Source organism: Oryx dammah, unplaced genomic scaffold, assembly GCF_014754425.2.
Source record: "Oryx dammah isolate SB20612 unplaced genomic scaffold, SCBI_Odam_1.1 HiC_scaffold_11227, whole genome shotgun sequence".
Taxonomy (NCBI): Eukaryota; Metazoa; Chordata; class Mammalia; order Artiodactyla; family Bovidae; genus Oryx; species Oryx dammah.
The window spans coordinates 2,164,107-2,170,106 of record NW_024080620.1 but is presented as its reverse complement, the minus strand read 5'-3'; positions in this window follow the sequence as shown (position 1 = coordinate 2,170,106).

Sequence of the window (6,000 nt, the reverse complement as noted above, 5' to 3'; positions counted from 1 at the left end):
AGACAACCAAAATGTTTCAAATAAGCTGCATTTGAAAACTTGTATTTCAGGGTTTGCAAAGCAAGAGCAAAATTAGCTGCACTAAAAACCAAAACCAAAAAAAAAAAAAAAAAAAAAAACCCTATCAAGTTTTAGAGAGTGAATTTGATTAGAAATTGGGATTCTGCATCTCTAACAAGAAAATCAGACTAATGAGGGACAGCATTGTGAAGTGAAATAAGCTCTAGACTAAAGATGGGAGTTATAATCCTGTTTTGACCCTCACCAGGGTGTAGCCTGTGGACTTCCCTCACAGCTCAGTCGGTAAAGAATCTGCCTGCAATTCAGGAGACCTGGCTTCGATTCCTGGGTTGGGAAGATCCCCTGGAGAAGCAAATGGCAATCCACTCCAATTTTCCTTGCCTGGAAAATCTCATGGACAGAGGAGCCTGGTGGGCTACAGTCCATGGGATCGCAAGAGTCGGACTTGACTTAGCAACTAAACCACCACCACCACCAGGGTGTAGCTTAATCCTCAGACCCACCGGGTCTCTGTTTTCTCAGTCTGGTATCTAGAGGTGCTAGAGGAACCTTTGCTCTTTCAGGCTCCTATTACCTCTAATATTTTATGAAGATAATGACCATTTTCTCTTCAGTCCACAAATTCAGAGACTCCCTGCATCCTAGCAACGCCAATTAAATTTTGACTTAAAAATTTCAGAATGACATGTAACAGTATTGCCTCTGCATTTTAGTTCTGGTAGTCATCCTTTTACTGATATTTATTGAATATGCGTCATATCCAGACATTGCTCCTGGCTCAGGGATTTGAACATGGACCCTAGCAGACCACGGCTGTTCATTCATGGAGCTGACATTCTATTGCAGAACAAGTCAGCCTATGTTACAGGACACGTAATTGTCACAAGTCTACAGTTCTTTTCCCTTTCCTCACAACATCTCATATTTGCATTCTAACAGATGTACCAGAGAAGATGGCAATGATATGGAAGAAGGGCTTGAAAACCTGGCTAAAATGAAGCTTTTTAATAATAGTCTTAAAAAGAGAGGACAATTGTAATAAATCATCTTACTCCACAAAGGAGTTAAAGGGAAATTAGATCCTTTGTGCTAGTTCTTTCCTAACTTTTTCTATTAAGGCATATTTTTTTTTTTTGCAACATTTGCCTTATTTTTTATTTTTTAATATAAATTTATTTATTTTAATTGGAGGCTAATTACTTTACAATATTGTATTGGTTTTGCCATACATCGCCATGAATGCGCCACAGGTGTACACATGTTCCCCATCTTGGACACCCCTCCCACCTCCCTCCCCATACCATCCCTCTGGGTCTTCCCAGTGCACCAGCCCCGAGCACCCTGTATCATGCATTGAACCTGGACTGGCAATCCATTTCACATATGATAATATACATGTTTCAATGCCATTCTCCCAAATCATCCCACCCTCACCCTCTCCCACAAAGCCCAAAAGACTGTTCTATACATCTGTGTCTCTTTTGCTATCTCGCATACAGGGTTATCATTACCATCTTTCTAAATTCCATATAGATGCATTATTATACTGTATTGGCATTTTTCTTTCTGGCTTACTTCACTCTGTATAATCAGCTCCAGTTTCATCCACCTCATTAGAACTGATTCAAATGTATTCTTTTTAATGGCTGAGTAATACTCCATTGTGTATATGTACCACAGCTTTCTTATCCATTCATCTGCTTCCATGTCCTGGCTATTATAAACAGTGCTGTGATGAACATTGGGGTACACGTGTCTCTTTCAATTCTGGTTTCCTTGGTGTGTATGCCCAGCAGTGGGATTGCTGGGTCATATGGTAGTTCTATTTCCAGTTTTTTAAGGAATCTCCACACTGTTCTCCATAGTGGCTGTACTAGTTTGCATTCCCACCAACAGTGTAAGAGGGTTCCCTTTTCTCCACACCATCTCCAGCATTTATTGCCTGTAGACTTTTGGATAGCAGCCATTCTGACTGGCGTGAAATGGAACCTCATTGTGGTTTTGATTTGCATTTCTCTGATAATGAGTGATGTTGAGCATCTTTTCATGTGTTTGTTAGCCATCTGTATCTCTTCTTTGGAGAAATGCCTGTTTAGTTCTTTGGCCCATTTTTTCTATTGGGTTAATTTTTCTGGAATTGAGCTGCAAGATTTGCTTGTATATTTTTGAGATTAATTCTGTCAGTTGCTTCATTTGCTATAATTTTCTCCCATTCTGAAGGCTGTCTTTTCACCTTGCTCATAGTTTCCTTTGTTGTGCAGAAGTTTTTAATTTTAATTAGGTCCTATTTGTTTATTTTTGCTTTTATTTCCAATATTCTGGGAGGTGGGTCATAGAGGATCCTGCTGTGATTTACGTCCGAGAGTGTTTTGACTAAGGCATATTTTTGAAAACTGAAATATTTGGGGCATATGGGGCAGTGAGGGTTTAGGGAGTTTCTGTGAGGATTAGTCTACATAGTTTTAGATATTGACTGCTTTTCAAGACACAGTCCTCAGGCAAAATTTGGCAGGCCACCTTTCTTTGTAAATAAAGCTTTATTAAAACATAGCCACACCCATTTGTTGAGTAGCCACACTCATTTGTTGAGTAGTTTTGAAATACTTAGAACCTGCAGAACCTGAAATACATACTATCTGTTTGGAAATATTGTGCTGAAACTGCTCTTTAGCACTGTATTGCTACGGGAGCACACTTGTTTTCGTGATTGTGTACTCGGACACACTCAACAGGCACACTTCCTTCCCTAGGAACAGGTACGCATTGTCCTAGGACTCTGACTCCTTCCTTGAGACATCCCCAGGCTGCATGACCCACTCATTTATTTTTCTATCAGACATCATCACTGTTGTAGCATGTAACCAAAATACATTTTACACCTTAATAGAGATTTTTGCAATCACTTGTGATGGCTGCCACGCCTTGTAGCTTGAGAAACCTGTTCACTTTGTCCTTTACACCAGTGCTCTTTAAATATTTTTGCTCACTAACCACTAAGGGAGCTTTGAAAAACTGTCAGTCCCTTCTTACACATTTTTTACACTGACAACAAGGCATTTTCATAAATCTAAATAATAGATACAGATGTAATTTCTAGCATGTTATAAAATGGACTGTTTTAAGATGAAATGGTTACATCTCTTTCCTAAATGTATTTTAAAAATTGAAATGCCATCCCAATCTGATAGCACCTTTATCCATGTAATGGATGTTATGGCGTGCCACCCTGGTATACACTTTACAGCCGGCACATTTATTCTGCCTGGAGTGGGTCTACTGCTGCCACATATCTGAGTCTTCCACCGGAAGTGGTTTTGATGAAAGGCAGATACCTACTCAAAGGTTGTGGTCCCTCCTGGGAAGGCAGCCACATCCAGTGACTGGTCCATTGTGGGAACTCAAAAACATGACCCTGTTGCCTTCATTCTTCTATCGGAGCTCCAGAGCACCCATGGGATGGATGCAGCCCCTAGGGCAACCATACCACAACCCACCTTTCCTTTCAACCCATTCTTGCTTCCCTCGCCTATCCCCTCCTCCCAAAGCCGATCCCAATCCCGAAGTACAACCCAATAAGCCTTCTGCACAAAACCTCTATTCTTTAGTGTTTCCTGGGGAACTTGACCATTTTTAAAAGTATGTGAGTAAGCTTTTCTTTAGCATTAGGAAATCTCAGTTTTTTTTCTTAATATGCTTACATTTGCCCACAGAATTTTAGCCTACTGTTGTATAATTTTTATGTTTGAAAGTCTTTTATTGATCATCCTGTCATATTCCTCTGCAACTAAATTATTATATAAAATTTTATTTCAATATTTCTATGACCATAATGTTCTATATGGTGAATTTCTTTTGAACTGAGCTACCATTGCAATTGTGGTGCTGGAGCGGCAAGCAGCCAAGAGAAGATACCCCACATGCAAGGTCAGGAGCAGCAGCTGTGCTTCGCTGGACCGGCTGTGAAGAGATACCCCACGTCCAAAGTCGGAGAAACCTCAGTAAGATGGCAGGCGGTGAAGCGGATGTGAGGAGATACCCCACATCCAAGGGCAAAGGAGAAGCCCCAGAAAGACAGTAGGAGGGGCGAATTCATGTTAGGATCAAACCCCACTCCTGCCAGAGATGCTAAGAGGGTTCAAACAAATCTTGTGTACACCAGGACCCAGGGACCCCACAGAGACTGAGACAAAACTGTGTCTGAGCATCTCCTGTAGAGGCATGGGTCAGCAGTGGACTGCCACAGGGACAGGGGCTCTGAGTGCGGCAGACTTGGGTATGGCATAAGCCCTCTTGGAGGTCACCATTAATTACACCATAGAGCTGCCAGAATTTACACAGAACTGGGAAATAGACTCTTGGAGGGCACAAACAGAACCTTGTGCACCAAGACACAGGAGAAAAGAGTGGTGACCCCACAAGAGACTGACCCAGACTTGCCTGTGAATGTCCAGAAGTCTCAAACAGAGGCATGGGTTGGTGGTGGCCTGCTGCAGGATTGGGGGCACTGAGAGCAGCAGTACATCCATGGGATCTTTTGAAGGCAGTTACCATATCTTCATTACCTTCACCATAGTTTGGCCCCAGGTAAATAGCAGGGAGGGAACACAGCTCCACCATCAACAGAAAATTGGATTAAAGATTTACTGAGTATGTCCCTGCCCATCAAAACAAGACCCAGTTTCCCCCTCAGTCAGTCTCTCCCATCAGGAAACTTCCATAAGCCTCCTATCCTTCTCCATCAGAGGGCAGACAGACTGAAGACCACAATCACAGAAAACTAACCATTCCAATCACATGAACCACAGCCTTGTCTAACTCAATGAAACTATGAGCCATACTGTGTAGGGTCACCCAAGACAGACAGATCATGGTGGAGAGTTCTGACAAATTGTGGTCCACTGGAGAAGGGAATGGCAAATCACTTCAATATTCTTGCCTTGAGAACCCCATGAACAGTACAAAAAGGCAAAATGATAGGACACTGAAAGATGAACTCCCCAGGTCAGTAGGTGCCCAGTATGCTTCTGGAGATCAGTGGAAAAATAACTCCAGAAAGAATGAAGAAACAGAGCCAAAGCAAAAACAATACCCACTTGTGGATGTGACTGGTGATGGAAGTAAAGTCCAATGCTGTAAAGAGCAATATTGCATAAGAACCTGGAATGCTAGGTCCATGAGTCAAGGCAAATTGGAAGTGGTCATCAGGATAGGGCAAGAGTGAACATTGACATTTTAGGAATCAGCAAACTAAAATGGACTGGAATGGGTGAATTTAACTCAGATGACCATTATATTTACTGCTGTGGGCAAGAATCCCTTAGAAGAAATGGAGTAGCCATCATAGTCAACAAAAGAGTCTGAATGCAGTACTTGGATGCAGTCTCAAAAATGGCAGAATGATCTCTGTTTATTTCCAAGGCAAACCATTCAATATCACAGTAATCCAAGTCCATGCCCTGACCAGTAATGCTGAAGAGGCTGAAGTTAAACAGTTCTATGAAGACCTACAAGACCTTCTAGAACTAACATCCAAAAAAGATGTCATTTTCATTATAGGGGAATGCAAAAGTAGGAAGTCAAGAAACACCTGGAGTAACAGGCAAATTTGGCCTTGGCATGCGGAATGAAGCAAGGCAAAGGCTAACAGAGTTGTGTCAAGAGAAAGCACTGGTCATAGCAAACACCCTCTTCCAACAACACAAGAGAAGACTCTACACATGGACATCACCAGATGGTCAACATTGAAACTAGACTGATTATATTCTTTGCAGCCATAGATGGAGAACTCTATACAGTCAGCAAAAACAAGACCAGGAGCTGACTGTAGCTCAGATCATGAACTCCTTATTGCCAATTTGACTTAAATTGAAGAAATTAGGGAAAACCACTAGACCATTCAGGTATGGCCAAAATCAAATCCCTTATGATTATACAGTGGAAGTGAGAAATAGATTTAAGGGACTAGATCTGATAGACAGA